Source organism: Pteropus alecto, unplaced genomic scaffold, assembly GCF_000325575.1.
Source record: "Pteropus alecto unplaced genomic scaffold, ASM32557v1 scaffold374, whole genome shotgun sequence".
Taxonomy (NCBI): domain Eukaryota; kingdom Metazoa; phylum Chordata; class Mammalia; order Chiroptera; family Pteropodidae; genus Pteropus; species Pteropus alecto.
Window position 1 is genome coordinate 112917 of NW_006434834.1, and position 21126 is coordinate 134042.

General features: G+C 35.2%; 1 protein-coding gene across 3 annotated transcripts in view; it reads right to left on the bottom strand.

The window, feature by feature from the left end:
- Positions 1–20082, bottom strand: part of ATP7A (ATPase copper transporting alpha) — a 114756-nt gene extending 94674 nt beyond the window's left edge. For 2 of the 3 annotated variants that reach the window (XM_015588107.2, XM_006910199.3), the window contains exon 1: positions 19863–20082. The gene's annotated coding sequence lies outside the window, so the exon portion shown is untranslated. Of the gene's footprint in view, positions 1–19645; positions 19690–19862 lie in introns of all 3 variants that reach the window. The other variant, XM_015588106.2, reaches the window with a different exon arrangement.
- Positions 20083–21126: the final 1044 nt, after the last annotated feature.

Here is a 21126-nt window from a genome sequence, read left to right on the forward strand (position 1 = left end):
GATAGATAGATAAAATGGAGTCAGGGGGCTAAAAGAGAGAACTCTCAAGCACCTATCATTCAATACACACTACTGATCCCAACAGGAAGTTGTATATCTTGCATCTCCAACAGGAAGTGATACTACTTTACTACTTTAGCAGAAGGAAGAAACGAATCCTCCTTGCCCAGTAACAGTTCAGCCAATGAAAAGTCACTATACTTCAAACTTTCGGTTTCCTCCAATGGACTTTTCATTTACCACAGCCCCTCCCAAATCCATAAAAGATTGTTCTTCTCTTTTGTTTCTCTGGACCTGTGCATGGTTCTCCTTTAGACCGTATGTCTTGACTTGCAATTCTTTGTTGACCTCAAACAAAAAGACAGCCAGATATTTCTCTAGCAAATATCTTTATTTGCTAGAGAAATATCTGGCTGTCTTTTTGTCTTTTTATCTTTATTTGCTAGAGAAATATCTGGCTGTCTTTTTGTTTGAGGTCAACAAAAGTCTATCAAATTAGGAATAAGACACTCATAAATCATATTAAAACCCTATGAATGAACAATTACGGAGGGCTGCATGTTAAACAAATATTTTTACATTAGGAGATAATATGGTTATTTGGATTTGAGAGAATCTTTTAGACTCGACAAGAACAAATAACACCAATAAATCTTCCTTGGGCAAAATAACTTTAGAGGTCATATTGCCTTGATAATTAAAAAATTATAGCCATTTGAACCTGCCTAAAAATGGTAAAACTGATAAATCACTTTTGTGACCATTCTTTCTACTCAAAAGGCTAAAAGAACTAGATCCTACCATGTAACATCATTTCCATCCTGAGACTTATAGGTTGACATTGTTCCCAGAAAAATAAAATCTCTTCGTGCAATATACTTAATTAATAAGCAAAGCAACATAGTAATTTATTCATATAACCTCTGAGGTGTGTAACATAAAGATACTTTACTTAGATTATGTAGCATGTAATGTTAGTTCTTCTATCAACTCAAAGGCAACCAAAAAAAAAGTGAGAAGAATTTATTCCTGAATTATATTCTAGAGATAGAAATTAAAATGTTATTATTATTTTAGGAATCATACAGAGAGAGACATAAACAGACAGACATGTGGTGAGCACTAGACCTGGAGTCAGGAAACCCAGGGTCAAGAATAAATTACCTATGTGAATTTGGAAAAGGTAATTGCTTTCAGAGCCTCAGTTTTCACTCCAATGGTTCCCAATTTTCAATGTACTTAAGAATTATCTAGGGAAGAATTTTAAAACTCCAGATTCCCAGGCCCTACGCCCAAAGATATTAATTAGGAGAAAAGTGATGTCCAGAAATCTGCATTTTTAACAAATACCTCTGAGGAGTATAATGCAGAAAAGATAGAAACTGTACTTTGACATAGTCCTAAATAACATGAGAATGAATAGCTACTTTACCTACATCATAGGGTTGTTATATGGATCTAATGAAAAAAGCAAGTAAATTAAGTAGATGTTTTTATTAATTTACATATTTTACTGAAAAATTATGTGTATTAGATGATATACTTGTTTTTCTTAAATGTCCACTCTAATTACAGAGTTTATTAAGGTTGAATTACTATAGAGGTATTAGAGAGTTTAATAAGGTTGGCAGTTAAATATATGAAAATCAATTGCTTATACATTAACAATAATCATCTAGAAAATATAATGGTAAAAAGGCCCATTCATATAGCACCTCTACAACTCTCTGAAAAAATTTGCTTTAAATACTCAGTAATAAACTTAATAAGAAATGATTTCACGTACATGTGGAATCTAAAGAAAATCAACAATGACAACAACAAAAGTGGAAATAAACTCATAGATACAGAGAATATTTAAAGGGATACAAGATAGGAGGGAGATTTGGGGGACAAAAAAGGCAAAGGGATTAAGAGGTACAAATGGATAGCTGCACAATAGACATGGAGATGTAGATTGTAGCATGGGGAAGATGGTTAATAATGTTGTCATAAATATGTAAGGGGAAAAAGGGGTGATCACTTTGCAAGTTGCGTGGAGTGGACCTCTGATCACTAAGCTATACAGCTGAAACTGGTATATTATTGTATGCCATCTATAATTGAAAAAAACTCATTGAATTGTACAATGTAAATACAAGCAACTAGTTGTCTATTATATTTCAATAAAGACAAAAAAGAAAAAAGAAAAAGAAAAATGGGTTCCTTGAACAGCTGCTGTTTCTCAGTCGATTTTGAAGATGAAACATGCTTTCTCATAGAAAGAACATTATACATGATAGCTGGGTTCACAGACTGGTCTTCAGAAGTTTATTTAGACAATAATGCAGCTAGACTATATATTAATTGTACTTTAGCACCATCTCTTATGGGGAAATGTAGAGTGAATTTCAAATAGGAAATCAAGATGCCAAGGGACACATATCTTCTATTCACATTCCCAGCTCTGGAGAAGACTTCCCTGCCCCATGGAGGCAGTGGTAGAGATAAGTGTTCCCTGTCCTCAATTCTAGGACAGGCAGGTCTTTCATATGAATTATAATTAAATCAGGCACTGGTATTCTGCTTAGGAAAGCAATAAAGTACTGAATGGAATGATGCATTTTACCAGATCTTTTATAAAAAATCATTAATATAAAAATAGTTTTGAGTGAATGAATTCTGTGCCGATAAGGAATCAGCAGGGTTTCTAAAAGACAATTTGGCAATATTTATCATAAGCCTAAAAAACATGCATGCCCTTTAACCTAGAAATTCCACTTCTAAGAATATATCCAAATGGGAAAAGCACAGACAACTATACTAAGATAAATGGCTAAGGATGCTTATCACAACATATGACTAACCAACCTAAACATCAATATGGAATTGGCCAAATACATTATCATACATTAAAAACACATAGTTGTATACTTAATGACACCAAAAGATGCCAAGGTTAGTTAAGTAAAAAAAAAAAAGAGAGAGAGAGAGAAGCTACAAAGCCTAACTGTAGACTATAATTCTGTTTTTATAAAAAATATTTTATATGTTATATATTATACACAATGTATTTATAAGAGAAAAATTTTTGGAAAAATTTATACCATAATCTTAACAGTGGCTAATCCCTGGATGGTAGCATTTAGAATAATTTTTACAAATATTTGTTAAAGTCCTACTATGTCTGAAGTACTATTCCAGGTGTTGGCGATACAGCAGTGAAGAATGTAGACAGTCCCTACTCTCATGGGGCTTACATTCTCATGAGGGAGATAGAAAATAAACAAACAAATAAATGTAGTGATAAATATTATAAAGATGAAACAAAGCCCAGTAAGGAGAGATATCTAAATATTGCCTGGATTTTGTTTTTACATTGACCATTTACTAATTTTCTAATTAAAAAAATATATTTTTATTATAGAAAAAGTAAATGTATTTCAAGGATACTTTTAGAGGACTCATGCATTCGATAAGATTGTTCCGGGTTACCTTTAAGATCTCTAGTATGATCTTAAATTGAATGACTAAAATTGAAAGAGAAGATATCTGCAAAATACCTCATTCTTCAATGATGCTCAATAAAAGGTACTACAGATCACAAAAGACCATGGGCCACGCTGTAGGCTCAATTTCATGGGGTTCCCAGAGGTTCACCTAAAACTTCTCTACTCAGTATAGAAGAGCCTATTAAACCCCAAAAAGTTTAGTTTCAATTGCAAGATTGAAACTATCTGTAACTCTAGAGACATTTGTTGAGATCACTTTATGGAGATGGAAAAAAGAGCCCTATTCTACAAATGTATAGTGAGCCAAGGCTTTCCTTGGTTCTCTAACACCATAAAGTTTTGGGACAAAAGAGTCTGGAGATAAAATGAAGGCAAAAAGGGATCTAGAGTTGAAACCACAGAGACACTTTATGAGCAGAATATTACAAATGTCCAAAGGAGTAGATTTCCAAGTGCAGCCTCCATTGATAAGTGGTATAATGAAAATATGTATGATGTGTTTGAAAGCCTAGATATTATAGACCCTCCTATCAGGAGGACAAAGGCATTGGGTATTGACAAAGGTTTACTGAGCTATCTTTTCTGGACTATGCTTTCTCTTAATTAACAACTGCATTGAGAAAATCTTGGAGTGCTAGAGGTATAGCTAATGATTCAAGGGAACAAGTGTCTCCCACAGTGATGAAGTCTATAACTTTTGCTTCACTGACACTATTTAATCAGTCAAACCAAAAGGTACCAGGTAGATTTATACCACCAACCCTATCACACTACCATGTGACTTGTGTTGGAGGGAACTGTAATACTCAGCATATATCTTGGTGATCCATCTTGCTGATTATGCAAAGGTATCTCCCCTATCAGGTAAGAATATAATGAATCTTGCCAGTATTTTAAAAAAGCAGTTAACATATTAGACAAACTATTTCATCTTAATTTTTATAGTTGAAATATTCACACGGTATGACTGAAACCTAAAAATTAACTTAATATACATATCTATTTTTCAGACTACTTTGACTTTTCCTGACATCTGTATTTTTCATAAATTTTCTCTTTTTAATCAAACCAAGGTCCAAAAAGCAATTTTCAGAATGAAATAAGCAAACATTCCATAAATATAGTCCAGATCCATACTCCCATCCATACCCAACCCCTCAATTCCTTTAATGTCCTGTTTTATAGACTTTGGTTAATAAAGGTAAAAATCTGATAACATTCTCTCCCGTTCAAAGTTGAATCACTATCAGGACAGATAAGGATGAAAAATTATGTATTGGAAATGTGTGGGGAGCTCATTTAAAAGGAACTAGCAATTCAAAATTATCAAGGACAACTGTTTAGCCAGGTACTTTTATACAAATGAAAGAGAATGAATTCAGAGAAGGCCTCATCATTCTGCGTTTTTAAACTGGTAAGTTTCAAGGGCTTTGTTATCACAAGCAAGCAGAAGCCATAATACTGATAGCTATATCAAATCTTGAACTGCTGGGGAAAATATTAATTTAAATTCAGTGCACATTCGTTGAACAGAAATTAAGACAAAGAGCCATCAATAACATTTACTACTATTGGAATTTAAAATGAAAAGTCGTTATGATTTGCAGGAAGATTTTTTTTTTTCAGAATTCATTCCTCAGCTCTGTGGCTCTATGCTTTCTTAGGAAGCAATAGGATGAACTTCGTCATCTCACAGAACTAAGACTCTAAAATAGCCTGAAATCTTTAGAAAATTGGTTCTGGTAGAGTGAAAAATGTGCTTTTCCTCCCATTTTAGATATGCAATTTTCACAAAGTGGATGCTTCCCTTCCATTAGTTTACTTTAAAAGGAGTTAGTCTTTTTAATTCTGAAAAACCTGTGGGGAGTTAAGCTACATTCTAAATTTTGGTTTAGTATATGTTGTTGGGTCTTTGAAATCAATTATTAAAGTGCCTCTTCTCTTGCTTTAGCCACCTTTTTTTCTCTACTTTTGAACACACATGAACACACGCACACACACACAGAGACACACAAATAAGACAGACTAAACTTATTAAAATCTTCCAGCAAAAAACTAGATAACACCTCCTTTTGAAACAGGTATGACTATGTACAAAGTTAAAGTGGGATATAGCACAGAGAAAGGTAAATAGATCGAATTAGGAAAAGTGTAAGTATCTATGTTCAAAGATAATATTGCCATACTTTTGTGTGAAATGAATTATACCTGGCCAGATACCTGCAAATCAGTCTCCTCAACATGTGTACATAATACTGAGTTTGATGTAAATGGCTGGCTTAATCTGAAAAGCTTCATATCATAATTATGAGCCAAGTTCCTAAAGAGCAGGTAGAACCTGGGTGATATAAAAAAGACATTTGGAGAACTAAAATGCCAGTTGAAGAGAGAGAAAATATTCTGCACAAGAGCAGAAAAGCAGGTTTGCCTAATCACAATCAAGGGTGTGGGTGGGAACATAGCAAAGAAATAACAGTAACATATCCTTACATTCACAGAGTACATTTCTGTTTACAAAGGAGTCTTCCATAAATTATTTCATCGGAGACAGCAGGTATATTCATTAGGCAATTCATTAATTAAAGAGAACATTTTTGGCATCCGACAAAGTTAGACTTGAATCCAAAATTTGCCACTTACTAGCTGTGTGACTTTCAGCAAATTGTCTAATTTCTCTGATACTTAGTTTCCTCATCTAAAAAATACAGGTAACTCTTACTCATAAGCTTGCTAAAAGTAATATATCAGATATCATATGTAAAGTGCTTGGCACATAATTCCACCTCCTCTTCATCTTATTAATATTGCTAAGTGCCTAGTATCTTTTAGGTTCTGTGCTAGGCCCTGCTGGGGATACAAAGGTGAATTAATATGACATAGGCTCTGCCTCCAAGGGGCTCAGGGATGCATGATAAACTCTGATGAACTAAAAAACGAAGGGAATTCAGCCAAGAATTCACAGAAGAGATACTTCGTGTCTTTTTTTTTTCCACATTAAAATATAAGAAAAAAATCAACTGGAGAAAAGTAGAAAATACAGACAAGCACATATAAAAATAAACAACATATCTGTCCACCACCAAGAGATAACCAATGTTAAAATTTTGAGGTAGGGGTATATATGTTTGTGTGTATTTATGTGTGTATGTGTGTGTGTGTGTGTGTATGTCTGTGTGTATGTGTAAGTTTAGGAGGTTATTTTACGTGTGTGTGTGTTTGTGTGTATATAAAGATTTTTAATAAAATGAAATGATATTGTTTCATAGCTCACTCCTTTTTATTCGACCCCATAATGAACATTTTTCTATGTCAATAAATAGTGACATATAATAATATCTAATACTTTTTGCTATTTTAATCTTCATAACCCAATGGGATAGGTACTACTATTATCTCCATTTTACAGATGATGAAATTGATAGAGAGGGTAAGGAAATTTCCCAAGGTCACACAGCTTGTAAGTGACATAATAGATATTTGAACCCAATTAAGTCCAGTCCAGAGTCTGTGCTTTTAATCACTAATATATACGTCACAATTTAAAAAGGCTATAGAAGTCCATTATATGACTACACCACAATTTAACCAATCTACTATTGTTAAGTAAACTGGGTCATGAAGGTTGTGTAGGAGTTCTCCAGAAGAAACAGAAATTCCAAACAAATGAGTCACAAAGTTATAGAGGTATAAAACAGTGTGGCACATTTAAAGGAGTGCTTTTGGTATGACTGGGAATATGGCGTGAGTTGAAAAGACAATGAGGTTGGAAAGGTAAGTAAGGTCATTTCATGAAGTTAAATTTGAAAGGGGCAAGACCAGATTCAAGAAGACTAGCTAAAAGTCTATTGTCCAATAATGGAACATTATTCAGCCATAAAAAGGAATGAAATTCTCATATACTTCATCATGGATGAACCCTAAAGACATTATGCTATGTTAAGGTGAAATAGCCAGATACAAAAGGAGAAATACTGCATGATTCCAATTATAAGAGGTACCTAGAAGAGGTAAAGTCATAGAGAATAGAGGTCACCAGGGGTAGGAGAAGGGGGAATGAGAAGCTACTGTTTAATGGTTACAGAGTTTCTGCTCGGGATGATGAAAAAGTTCTGGAAATTGTGAATGTACTTAATGTCACTGAATTGTACACTTAAAATGGTCAAACTGGTAATTATTAATATATATATATTTTACCACAATTTACAAAAAAGGCATGGCCCAGAAGGGAAATGATTAGGGACTGAATGGAGATAGAAAGGAGGGAAGAAATTTGAGAAATATCAAGAACAAAACAGATTTGGTGAGTGATTGACTGTGAGGTGAGGAAAAAAACTCTTGGGTTTCTGGGTAGCGAGGAGTGGCATTATTAGTTTTCTTTTATAGATAAAGAAACAAAGGCCCCAAAACAAAGCGATTTGTCCAAAGTCACAGTTAATAGTAGAATTATACTAAAATGCCAGACTCATGATTCAAATTCAGTACTTTTTCCATTACAACACATCAAGAAAGAATATTATCATACATTTACATAGCACTCTATAATTTACAAAGTGCTTTCACATACATTATTTCACTCGATACTCATCACAACCTATGAGTTAGACAGGGCAGGTATCATCATCATTTTACCGATGATTATACCTAAGAGTAAGAAAATAGATGTTACTCCTTAAAATCCTCAAAGATCTTAATTTCTTCTGTTAGATTACAGGAGAGCCTTGAGGTGGGAAGTGAGATTCAAGTGATGAACCTGGGACTACCACACTGCTATATGCAGCAGGTATTAAGTGGAAAATTGGGGCTAAAAATAGAAGTAGTTTGGGAAGGTTTCAGGGCAGCCATATTGCATAACTTCATGTCATAACTTTTACAGACTAATAATGTGACTATTGTCCACTGAGTTGTGTAAGACAACAGCCTTGGATGACATAAAGTGGGAGTCTACAACCTGAAAATCAGGATATACCGGTAGATCTAGAAACATCACCTCAGGAGCTCCAAACTGGTTCCCAGTAATGTCTTCTCCTCTCTGCTACACCCCGTTTCTGCCACGGGTCTTAACTAACATTCCTAGAGTGAAGGGGAGAACAGTACAGCCAGCATCTCCTTCTCGAGGACTACAAAGTCTGTATCTGCCCTGATCCCAACTCAGATTAAAAGAAGCTCCTCCAGTATTGTATGCCAATTGTAACTGAAAAATAAAACATATATACATATATATACATATATATGTGTGTGTGTGTATATATATGTGTGTGTGTGTGTGTATATATATGTGTGTGTGTGTGTATGTGTGTGCGCGCATGTGTGTGTGTATATATAATGTCCAGAGTTCTCAACTCTGTTTAGTGGGAAGATGAGGGAAAAGTATATCTACTCTCTCTTGCCAGTAACAATACATCCTATCATGCTATTTCAAATTTGTATAATGGAAGAGACAAAGATGGCCTTGTGCTTGTGTGATTATTTCTACTTGTCTGGTGGGGAAAAAAAAGCAGAGAAAGTGCAAGGATAATACTGTTAAACCTTCTTAGAGTATGATCATACTTACATTAAGTCCAAAGGTAACATAGAGAGAATTATGCAGGTCATAACAGGTATTCATTTGGCAATCCATTCATGCCCTAAGCGAAGTTGAGAGAACACTAACAGAGATTACAAACAAAATTTACTACATAAGCTGCTGACCAAATTGTGTTTAGGTACCACACAAAACTAGGACACAAATGGTCTAGCCAGATGCTTCCAATATAGAAGATAATCTAAAACTGACCAGATGCTTCAAACGTAGAACAGAACCTAAAACGATGACCACTGGTAGTGTTCAAATGGCCAAGTCAAATAACAGTTAAGTTTCTCTTCCTCATCCTTGGACAAAGGAAACACACTATTCTTACAAAAACAAAACTGAAAACAAACGTTAGGCAAATGTACTCTGTTTTGCTTGAAGACATTGCTGATGGCATTCTACCAACCATCACAGAATGTATTTCCTTTCCTAACCTCCTTCTACATGGAATTCCTACTGGCACTTCATGTGTACCTTGGTCTCCAGTGTTACCTGGTGCTACCAGGGTTACTGACCCCAGCTGTTCCGTGCAAATATTATTTATTGCCTACATAGTTGCATCACTAAAAAAAAAAATACAAAATTCTAAATTCAAGAAACAATTAGAGTGGAGATGGAATCAAATTGAGACAGTATGACTCCAAAGCCCATACTCCTAACCCTCTCCAAAACAGGGTATCCAAAGGAATTTAGCACAGATTAAATAGCTATTCAAAGCATTCAAAAGATGACTGTTTTGGAAAAATCCAGTCTTCCCTCCTGTGTTTCTCCTTTACTCTCATAATAATACCATACTTAAAACCCTTCTGACCCCAGATCTGGGGGATTTTCACCCATCAAGCAATTCTCTGTGACCAGCTGAGTGTCCTACAATTTAACTCAATTTTGACACTATCTACCAAGAGATTAAGGACTCAGTCCCACGAGACTGGTTCACTCTACTTCTCACAGACTTAAATAGGTATTCAAAGCATTCAAAAGATGGCCCACATCTATCACTTTCAATACTTCTCCCCAACATAAAATCTCTACTACAATCAGGCAAGTGCACTCACTGTCATACAGTCCATGCTTGCCGTTTCTTTCTGACTTTAAACTGGTACCCTTACCGAGAATGCTCTTCCACATATTTAAACCCCATCACATCATTTATTTGTAAACTCCAAAAAAGCAAGACCATACCTGTTGCATTCACTATGATATCCTCAGTACTTTGTACATGGTAGCCACTCTCAAACAACTGTTGAGTAAATGAACCCAATTCCTACCTCCTCTGTAAAACATGTAAAATACTAACACCTACTATCTTTTTGAATTCTGAATATCCCTAGAATAAGCATCATAGTTTAGTACGTAATTTCTCTGCAAATATTTGGCATTAGACTTATCTGGCTTGACATTGGAGCATATGCCTTATGAGTCTTTGCATATCACACAGGGCCTACATAAATACTAGATCTACAACAAGCAGACAATAAACATTTATTGATTGGAGTGCTGATATAATTTATTATAAAATTTAATTTACATAACTTCATAAGAATGTAGCTATTTTGCAGAGTAAGTTAGCCTTTTCCATTGCCTAGATTTTATATTTTAGAAATCATTCTGGGGTCAAATACGGGGATTGGGGGGAGGGTAAAGTGGGAAAAGGGGATCAAATATATGGTAGCTGAAGGAAACTGGACTTTGGGTGGTTAACACATAACAGAATATACAGAAGTCAAATGATAATGTACACCTGAAAAATCATATAATTGTATTAACCAATGTTACTCCAATAAACTTAATTTTTTTTAAAAAGGAAAAAAATAAAATCACTAACTCAATCTCTTGCTATAGATATATTTAGATTTACTAAAAAAAAAAGAAGAAAAAAGAAATCATTTAGTAGAAGTATGGTTCAGCATTTAGTAATGAGAAAAATAATCGAGAAAATCTCAATGGCACAGGGTCTGTGGCTCACAAATTATACACCCAGACTGGTAGAAAAGTGGAATGAGTACATCAGGGTGATATGACTTGATGGCTATCATAACAAGTTTTGAGATACCATGTTAGCATACTGTAGGTGTACTATAGGCTACTGTGCCCTCTCAATCTGAGTTTTCCTTTTTCTATGATGTAATATAGAAATTAAATATTGCTTGCAGGTACTGATTAATTAGTATATTGCTCCTGTAGTCTACTAAATTTATAGTACAGCAAAACTATAATTTAAAATTTTTTATACCAGTTGTTAAAACTACTTTTACAGTAAATAATAGTTTAAAAGAATAATAGTAACTAAATTGTGTTTACTACTGGTCAGGCGCTGCTCTTAGTGATTTACATGTATTAACTCACTGACAATCCTATGAGGTAGGTACTATTATTGCTCCTATGTTAGAAACTGGAAGGAACTAAGGCACCAAAGGTAAGAAATCTGCCTAGATTCCCCGGGTGCGCCAGGCCCCGGGTGCACGAGGCCCCGGGTGCACGCCGCTAGCATGTGGGAGTGGACGTCCCACCTTCAGAGATCCCATTCTTAAGGGTAAATGGCAATATCTACAGGTCAGCGGTGGAAGTGGGGGTGGGGGAGAATTAAAGACAGGGGAAAAAAATCTGCCTAGAGTCATCCCGGTCATAAGCAGAGGAACTGGGTGGGATTCTAACCCAGGCATTCTGGTGCCAGAGACCCCACTCATTTTTTTTTCTACTTTAATTTTAATTTTATTTTATTATTAGGTTCAAGTACATAGTACTTAGACATTTATATAGTTTATAAAATGATCCCTCTGATTACTCTTTCTCTCCTCTGGCTTTACACATCGCCATTACATTACTGCTGACTACATTCCCTGTGCCATGCTCCCTATCCCCGTGACCATCTATCAATTACTAATCTGTATTTCTTTAACCCTTCACCGCTTTCTTCCCTGGGGAGAAAGTTCCCCAACCCCTCTCCTCTCTGGCCATTATCAGATTGTCTCTACATTTGTGAGTCTCTTTTTGATAAGCTTGTTCTTTTTGTTCCTTAGATTCCACATATAAGTGAAATCATATGGTATTTACCTTCCTCTGTCTGACATATTTCACTCAGAATAATAATCTCTAGGTCCATCCTTGTTATTGCAAATGGTAGAATTTCATTTTATTAATGGCCGAGTAATATTCCATTGTATGTATGACTCATGACTTCTTTATTCAATCGTCCATTGATGGGCTTTTAGGTTGCCTCCATATCTTGGCTATTGTGAATTGTGCTGCCATGAACATAGGGGTATATAGATCTTAATGAATTATTGTTTCAGATTTCCTTGGATAAATACCCAGAAGTGCAATTGCTGGGTCAAAAGGTATACCATTTTTAATTTTTTGAGGAGCCTCCAGACTGTTTTCCATAGAAGCTGTATCAATTTGCAATTCCACCAACAATGTATGAGAGTTCCCTTTTCTCTGCATCCTCACCAACATGTTTTTCTTTGATTTATTGATGATAGCCATTCTGACAGGTGTGAGGTAATGGCTCATTGTGTCTTAATGTACATTTCTCTGATGATTAGTAACCTTGAGCATCTTTTCATATGTCTGTTGGCCATCTGTATTTCCTCTTTGGAGAAGTATCTGATCAGGTCTTCTGCTCATTTTTTAATTGTTTTGTTGTTGAGTTGTATGAGTTCTTTATATATTTTGGATATTAACCCTTTATCAGAGGTATCATAAGCAAATAGCTTCTCTCATTCAGTTGGTGTCTTTTTGTTTTGTCAATGGTTTCCTTTGCTGTACAAAAGCTTTTTAGTTTGACGTAGTCTACTTATTTTTTCTTTTGTTTCCGTTGCCCAGGGAGCTATGTCCTTAAAGAAATTGTAATAGCAATATCGGAGAGAGTTTACTGCCTATGTTCTCTTCTAGACGTTTGATGGTTTCGGGTCTCACATTTAAGTCTTTAATTCATTTTGAGTCCATTTTTGTATACGGTGTAAGAAGGTGGTCCAGTTTCAGGTTTTTTTGCATATATCTGTCCAATTTTCCCAACATCATTTATTGAAGAGACTGTCTTTGTGTATTCTTACCTCCTTTGTAATATATTAAGTGAGCGTATAGGCGTGGATTTATTTCTGTGCTCTCTATTCTGTTCCATTGATCAATGTATCTTTTCATGCCAGTACCATGCTGCTTTGATTACTGTAGCCTTATTGTATGGTTTGACATCAGGTAGTGTGATACCTCCAACTTTGATCTTCTTTCTCAAGATTGCCATGGCTATTTGGGGTCTTTTACGGTTGATATAAATTTTAGGATTATCTGTTCTCGCTCTCTGAGAAATGCCATTGGTATTTTGATAGGGATTGCAATGAACCTATAGATTGCTTTGGGTAGCATGGCCATTTTAATGATGTTGATTCTTCCTGCCCATGAGCACAGTATATGCTTTCATTTATCTTCTTCAATTTCTTTTTTTGATGACTTAACAATTTTCTGAGAACAGGTCTTTTATCTCCTTGATTAATTTGATTTCCAGATATTATACTGTTTTTGATGCAATTGTAAATTGGATGGTTTTCTTAATTCTTCTTTCTGAAAGTTCATCATCAGTGTATAAAAATGCCACCAACTTCTGAAATATTAATTTTGTATCCTGCTACTTTACTGAATTCATTGATCAGTTCTAACAGTTTTTTTGGTGGACTCTTTCGGGTTCTCTAAATACCGTATCATGTCATCTGCAAAATAACAAGAGTTTTACTTCTTCCTTTCCAATTGAGATACACTTTATTTCTCTTCTATGATTGCTGTGGCTAGGACTTCCAATACAATGTTGAACAGGAGTAGTAAAAGTGAGCATCCTTGTCTTGTTCCTGATCTTAAGGAAAATACTTTTAGCCTTTACCCATTGAGTATGATGTTAACTGTAGGTCTGTCATATATAGCCCTGTTATATTGAGGTATGTTCCCTCTGTTCCCATTTTGCTGAGAGTTATCATAAATGAATGATGGATTTTGTCGAACACTTTTTCTGCATCTATTGATATGATCGTATGATTTTTATCTTTCAGTTTGTTAATGTGGAGTATCACATTAATTGATTTACTGATATTGTACCAACCTTGTATCCCAGGAATAAATCCAACTTGATCGTGGTGTATGATATTTTTAATGTATTGCTTAATTAGGTTTGCTAATAATTTGTTGAGGATTTTTTCCATCAATGTTCATAAGAGATACTGGCCTATAGTTTTCTTTTTTTGTAATGTCTTTGTCTGGTTTTGGAATCAAGGTAATGGTGGCCTCATAAAAGAAGTTAGGGAGCCTTCTCTCTGCTTGAATTTTTTTGAAGTAGTTTGAGAACAGGTGTTAAATCTTCTTTGAATGTTTAGTAAAACTCGTCTATGAAGCCATTTGGTCCAGGACTTTTGTGTTTCGGGAGTTTTTTGATTATTGATTCAATTTCATTGGTGGTAATAGATCAGTTCAGATTTTGTTTCTTCTTGACTTAGTCTTGGGAGATTGTATATTTCTAAGAACGTATCCATTTCTTCCAGATTGTCCAGTTTGTTGGCATGTAATTGCTTGTAATATTTTCTTATCCTTTGTATTTCTGTGGCATCCGTAGCTATTTCTCTTCTTTCATTTCTATTTGAGTCCTCATTCTTTTTCCCTTGATGAGTCTGGATAAGGGTTTATCAATTTTGTTTATCCTTTCAAAGAACCAGCTCTTGGTTTCATTGATCTTTTGTATTGTTTTTCTAGCTTCTATTTTGTTTATTTCCACTCTGATCTTTATTATTTCCTTCCTTCTACTCACTTTGGGCTTTGTTTGCTGTTCTTTTTCTAGTTCTCTTAAGCATAAGGTCAGATTGTTTATTTGAGCTTTTTCTTGTGTCTTAAGGTAAGCCTATCTTGCTATAAATTTCCCTCTTAGAATAGCTTTCATTGTGTCCCATAGATTCTGAGTTGTGTTTTCATTTTCATTTGTCTCTAGGTATCTTCTGATTTCTTCCTTGATCTCATTGTTAACCCATTCACCGTTTAGTAGCATGTTATTTAGTCTCCATGTGTTTGTGTATTTTGAAGTTTTTTTTCTTGTAGTTGATTTCTAGTTTCATACCATTGTAGTTGGAGAAGACGGTTGATATAATTTCAATATTCTTAAATTTATTGATATTTGTTTTGTGTCCTAACATGTGGTCTATCCTGGAAAATGTTCCATGTGCACTTGAAAAGAATGTATATTTTGCTGCTTTGGGGTGAAATGCTCTTAAACTATCTACTAAATCCATCTGGCACAGACTCTACTCCTAATCCTATGTTACACTGCTTTCCTAGAACAGCACATCACAATACAATGAAGTTAAGATGCCTTGAAGATATCAACAGAACAATATCTATTAGTCCTGAAAATGTAACCAGCAATGTTCTAATTTATGCTTATCAACTTCCACTGCATGTTCTCTTAGTATAGTTTAAATTCTAAACATATTATTATAAATATCAAAGTCTGGCCAAGTTCAAAGATGTGCTTACTGTAAAGATGATAAAACACACATGGACAATTTCTTTTCTCTTGCAGGAAAGCTCTGAGAATACAAATAAAATAATACTAATGCTATTTTAAACTTTAAGTCTTTTAGTATATACTTAAATAATTAACTAAAAACAAAAGAATCTGTCTTTACTTTTGAATTTAGTTTGAAACTACCTAAAAAAATTTGAGCTACCAATTCTTTTTTAATCATCAAGTCAATCTGCCCATTCAGACTTTCAAAGAAGATAAATGAATATTTTTCTCTTTAGGACAAGCAAGGAACTTAATTCCAATGGACCTAATTTTGTTCGAATGTCTATGTTCTTTAAAAAATACAGTTCTTTTTTGTTAAGTAATGGCATAGGTTCTAAAACCAGACTGACAAGCTTTAAATCTCAGTTTAGCCACTTGCTGGGTCTAGGACTAAAATTTGGTCCTATGAAAGAATATATCAACTCTTACCAAAGTGCAAATAACAGACAAAGTACTAGATTTATTTTTTCATACCAGACAGAGGACGGTTCTGGTCTCTTTCATTTACATGCAACAATAACAAAAAAAAGGATAGTAAAAGATTCAGAATTCCATGACTTACCACTTGCCCTAAAGTTAAGAAAAAGGCATTTGTGTTATTTTTGTAAAAATACAGTGAATACTCTTAGGCAATCCAAATCATACCCTGACATTCAAGGTCAAATAATACACTATACTAAATAAATTATTCCTTTATCCCTCATCATATAATGAATTTAAGACTTTAAAACTATCTGAAGACTACAATGGTTTACATGACTAAAATTAATCCTAGCTAGAAAAAAATGAGCAAGATAAAACACTGCTTTAGGTGGACAATACCTGAGGACATATGACACCAACCTGATTGCTAAGACACAAAAAATGGACTTACAGTTGTGATTAGAAATTAATACCAAGTTATTGTGGCTATAAATCTGAACTAAAAAGTGATATTTAGAATTAACAGTGAAATGGTACAGTAAAATAAGAGAGAGAGCATTTATTGGCCGAAACGAAACTCCTTGTATACAATTAATTTAATATTAATATTAGTGTTTTAATAATGTCATTAATATTAATAATCACTATGATACTTTATATTATTCATTGAACACTATTAAATCAATAATAATTAATTTAATAACTGAATTAAAATTCTTAGAGTGAATAATTTTATCATCGGCAAAAAAATTAAGATTACCTTCCTTTTTTCCTACCATTGCAAGTGCAAGGATCAATGAAGGAGATTATACTTGAAACTCTTTAACAACCAAGCTCTCTGTGAGCTTTTGTTAGCTCATGGATCAACTCTTAAGTATCCTCATGACAGAAGAGGTCAGCTACAAATTTATCCTAAATAGACCTGAGAATTTTTTTCACGGCTTTCCATTGTGGAATTCTTTCTCTATTCTCATATCTCTGTTGACAGTTTTTTTAGGTCTTAACAGAAGCCTTCTTAATGTTCTCCTCCAAGTTGCAGGTAGTAGCTTCAGGAGAGCGGAAACCATTTTCTTCACAATTCCAAGAAGTATACAGGGCTCTGCAAACTCTCAGGTAGGACTAGGGAAGGGAAATAATTCCAATAGTATTCTCTCTCTCTCTACTTTGGTTGGGAAATGCACAAGCAGGATCGGCATCAGTTACAACAGCATAAAACGAAACACTAAGTTGTACAAAGTCAACTAAGATAAATGACCAGGCTAAAACAATTCCCCTAAGATGTGAAATAACTCATTTATATCAATCATTAAATGGTTAAAATGCACTTCCAATTACAGGTCTGGAAAGCTGGACTTCTACACTACAGAATAATAAAGTAAAAATCGGTTAAAAAATTAAATCTTTGAGCTATAGCTGTGTAATTTTAAATGTGAGCAGAAAACAAGAGACAAAGTGCAACTAACTAGCTCAAAATGGGGATATTTTATAGTCATTTCCTTCAAGGAAAGAAGTATCTGTGAAAACTAATGTAATCTACCAACATCCCATAAATCTGAACTCACAAAGATAAGTAAATCACTTAAATTTTCCAACAGTGCTAGAGAAACTAGGGACATACTTATGAAACCAGAAATATCCTGCTCTTTCACTTTAATGAAACACATTCTAAAGGTCTTGTGATAACTTTTCCTACCATACTGTCTCAGCAAGTAAGTAAGCAAGTTATACTACATTAAAAGAAATGTGAAAACACATTTATAAGTGAAAAACATGATTGCTGGGATGGTAAATTGAACTGAATATGTCTGCCTGTTGCCTGTCTCTCCCACCTGCCTCCACGCTCCCTGCCCTAACTTGATTTATGCTCTAAGAGAGATCACTGTTTAAAAACAAAACTCTGTGAAACCTTTAAATGCTGTACTGCCCTTTAACAAAGATGAGCAGAGAAAATTTTGAAACAAAACTCCCAAATATTATTCTCATTTATGCCAGTGCCTGTATCATCTCGAACAAATCTCTCCTCACAATTTACATTACCAAATGGCAAATAAAGATAATTTTCAGTCACTGGGATATCAAAAGTTTTCATTAAAGTTTGCCAGGTATTTTTAAATATATATATGAAAGTAATTATAATGAGGATTTATAAAAATGAATGAATTGCCTTAGAGCTCTCGCAGAAGTAAAGGTTATAGTGTGGTAGCTGGAGTTATTTTTGCTCTCTCTCACACTCTCATTTTCAAACAAATTTTACTGCTTCTGTATGCATTTTTCAAAGAAAAACAACCTTCTGCGCTAGAAATCAGAGATGTTAACCTATCCTCCAGAGGGATCAGTGTTTAGTCTAACCCTACCTAGAGGCCACAAATCAAGATCTTTCTAAGACTATAATTAGAAAAGAATAGTTTCTATTGGGTTAAGAAGACCAGCACAGAAATCAGGTTAGAGAAAAAAGGAAATGCAGAAATTCCTTGGAGAAAACCTAGAACAGCTTCTGGCTTTAAACAATGTTGTTATTCATTCCCAGGAATTAAAAAAATGATTCCAGATTATATTTTGACACAACACTCAATGAGAATTAAAGTACCTATAGCAAGCTTTACTTTTTTCTCTTTTAGATCTGAGTTTACATCAGAATTAAATATCATACATTGTTTTTGTCATTTCAATATTTTTTTTCTCTATATGTTTTTTTATTGGCTGGAGGGTAGTTGGGTATGGTTGTAAGCTTATCAGTTTCATATTCTATATATATTTTTTCTTTTAACCAGTAAAATCTTGGAAGATGAGGCTGTTAGAAATAGGCATGTTGATGTACAGTGTGTTGTTGGATGCCCTGCACCTTTCTAGTGCCAAACCTTTGCTCACATTAATCTTTTTCTACCTGGTCTGCCCTCCCCACAAAGCCAAAATCTATCCATTTTTCAAGGCCCAACTCAAATGCCTGCTTCCCTGCACTCTCATAACACTTTCTGTTTCTAACACACAATGTTACTAAGATTAAAAGGGTGAATCAGTCTTTCCTACTACATTATGAGACCTACTACATTGAGACCCTCCAATCCAAAAAAAAAAAAAACCCCTCTCATTTCATGACTGTAGACACAAGAAAGTTTGCACGAACTGAACTCACTGGAGTGCAAACTCTTTTTGGCCTATTTCTTGTCTATACTCCTACCGCCCCCAACACATCAATGTCACCTAATTCAATGTTCTGCACACATTAAGTTTCAATACAAAGCCATACTACTGTAGAACAGGAGGCTGTATTAAAACAAAGATCGGATGTTGAAAAATATTGACTTGTGAAACGATGAGTTGTCGGTGCTTAAGACAGCCTCACTGTCCACAACAAAAAGTGACAAAGATGCCACAGGTTGAGACAAGGATGGTGAGTAACTTTACTGGGAAAGGGGCAGAATAAACCAAATGAAATGGAAACCAGAGCATTCTCAGTTTCGCTTATGCTCCCACTGCGACACAAGAAACAAGATTATTTTTTTATATTATTTCATTAATAATGGAGATCAGTCTATATGACTTCCAATACGTGGCACAGACCTTCTTGCACCTTCAATTAATTAGGTAATAACATAGGCCATGGATGATCAAGACACTTACCCCAAAAGAGTACAAGAAGGTGACACAGGTCAGGACCTAATCTCCTGTAAGGGGAGGTAAAACATGAGAGTGGTAAATACCGGAGTTGTGAAGAATTGAGAGTTCGAAGACTACCCCAGGTTAAAATGACCTTCCTGCCACACTCAGTAGTACAGCCTGACAGTACAGAACACTCCTCCAGAAGAAAGGGACGACCGGAAGCCGATATAGGACCTACCTGGTTTTTCTGTCCTATGGTTAAACCTCCGGAGCTACGCGGCCCGTGGCAGCGACAAATCCACGCGCGCAAGCTCCAATCTCACTCAAGGGGAGAAGTCATAGTAGCGGCGGATGCGGTGGCTGTGGCTGCAGCGGTGGAAGTTGTGGCAGTAGCGGCGGCGGCAATCCCTCCCTCTGCTGCTTCCCTTCCTCCACCCCTGCCGCCGGGCCGGCCGCCTTTACTCCTCCCTCCTTCACTCCCCCCACTTCCGGGCGATGGCCCGGCCGGAAGCAGGGCTGGTGAGGCGGAGAGAGGGTCGCGTCACAGGAAAGGGAACGCGAGGGCTACAGTCAAGCTTTTCCCGCTCCCTACTGCCCCCTGGCCGACACGCAACCTCAGGAGGAAGTCTTTCTTTTGGGGCTGCAGAGTCCCCTTCCCCCACTCACCAAAACGGAAACAAAACAAAAAAACTCCACCCAAATTTGTGTCATGTGTAGTTTCCTAACCTCCTGCCAAGAAGTACCAGAGAACTCCTTGTAAATCATCTTCGCCATAGTTCAGCCATTTACAGCATGAAATTAATGTACTTGTTACACTGTGTAGCCTAACTCCAGGTGTAAATGCCAGAACTGTGAACTTGCTCTCATTCCTCCATTGAAAAGTGATAGCGAAAGTTTTTTAATTCATAAATGATATATATATTTAATTCATGCTTTTAAATTCATAATCTTTATGTGTGTGTTGGAGTTAGGGCAGGGATCTCACCTCACCCTCCAAGCTCTGAATCACTTCCACATTTATTCATTTGTCCATCATTTAAAAACATAGAGGATCCCGAGGATGCAAAAATATTAGAGTATCTATCCTCATGAGTTTTAGATAGAAATGACAGGCATAAAATTTAGCAATACAATGCAATAAAGTGGTAGAGAAATCATTTGAGAAAAATGTATTCTGTTATTCATTTTCCAATTTGACTTTTTTTAAATTTGTATTTTGTGTTAGTTTCAGGTATACAGTACATTGGTTAGGCATTTACATAGTTTACGAAGATATCCCCCCTGACTACTCTAGCACCCATCTGGCTCTACACATAGCCATTAAAATACTACTGATTATATTCCCTACGCTGTACTCCACATCCCTGTGACTATTTTGTAACTACCAATATGTATTTCAACCCTTCACCAATTTGACTTTAAAAAGCAGCAAAATCCTGATTTTAAAACTATGAACATTAACAATAAGAGGGTGAGGCTCCATCTCACTAATTTTGAATATT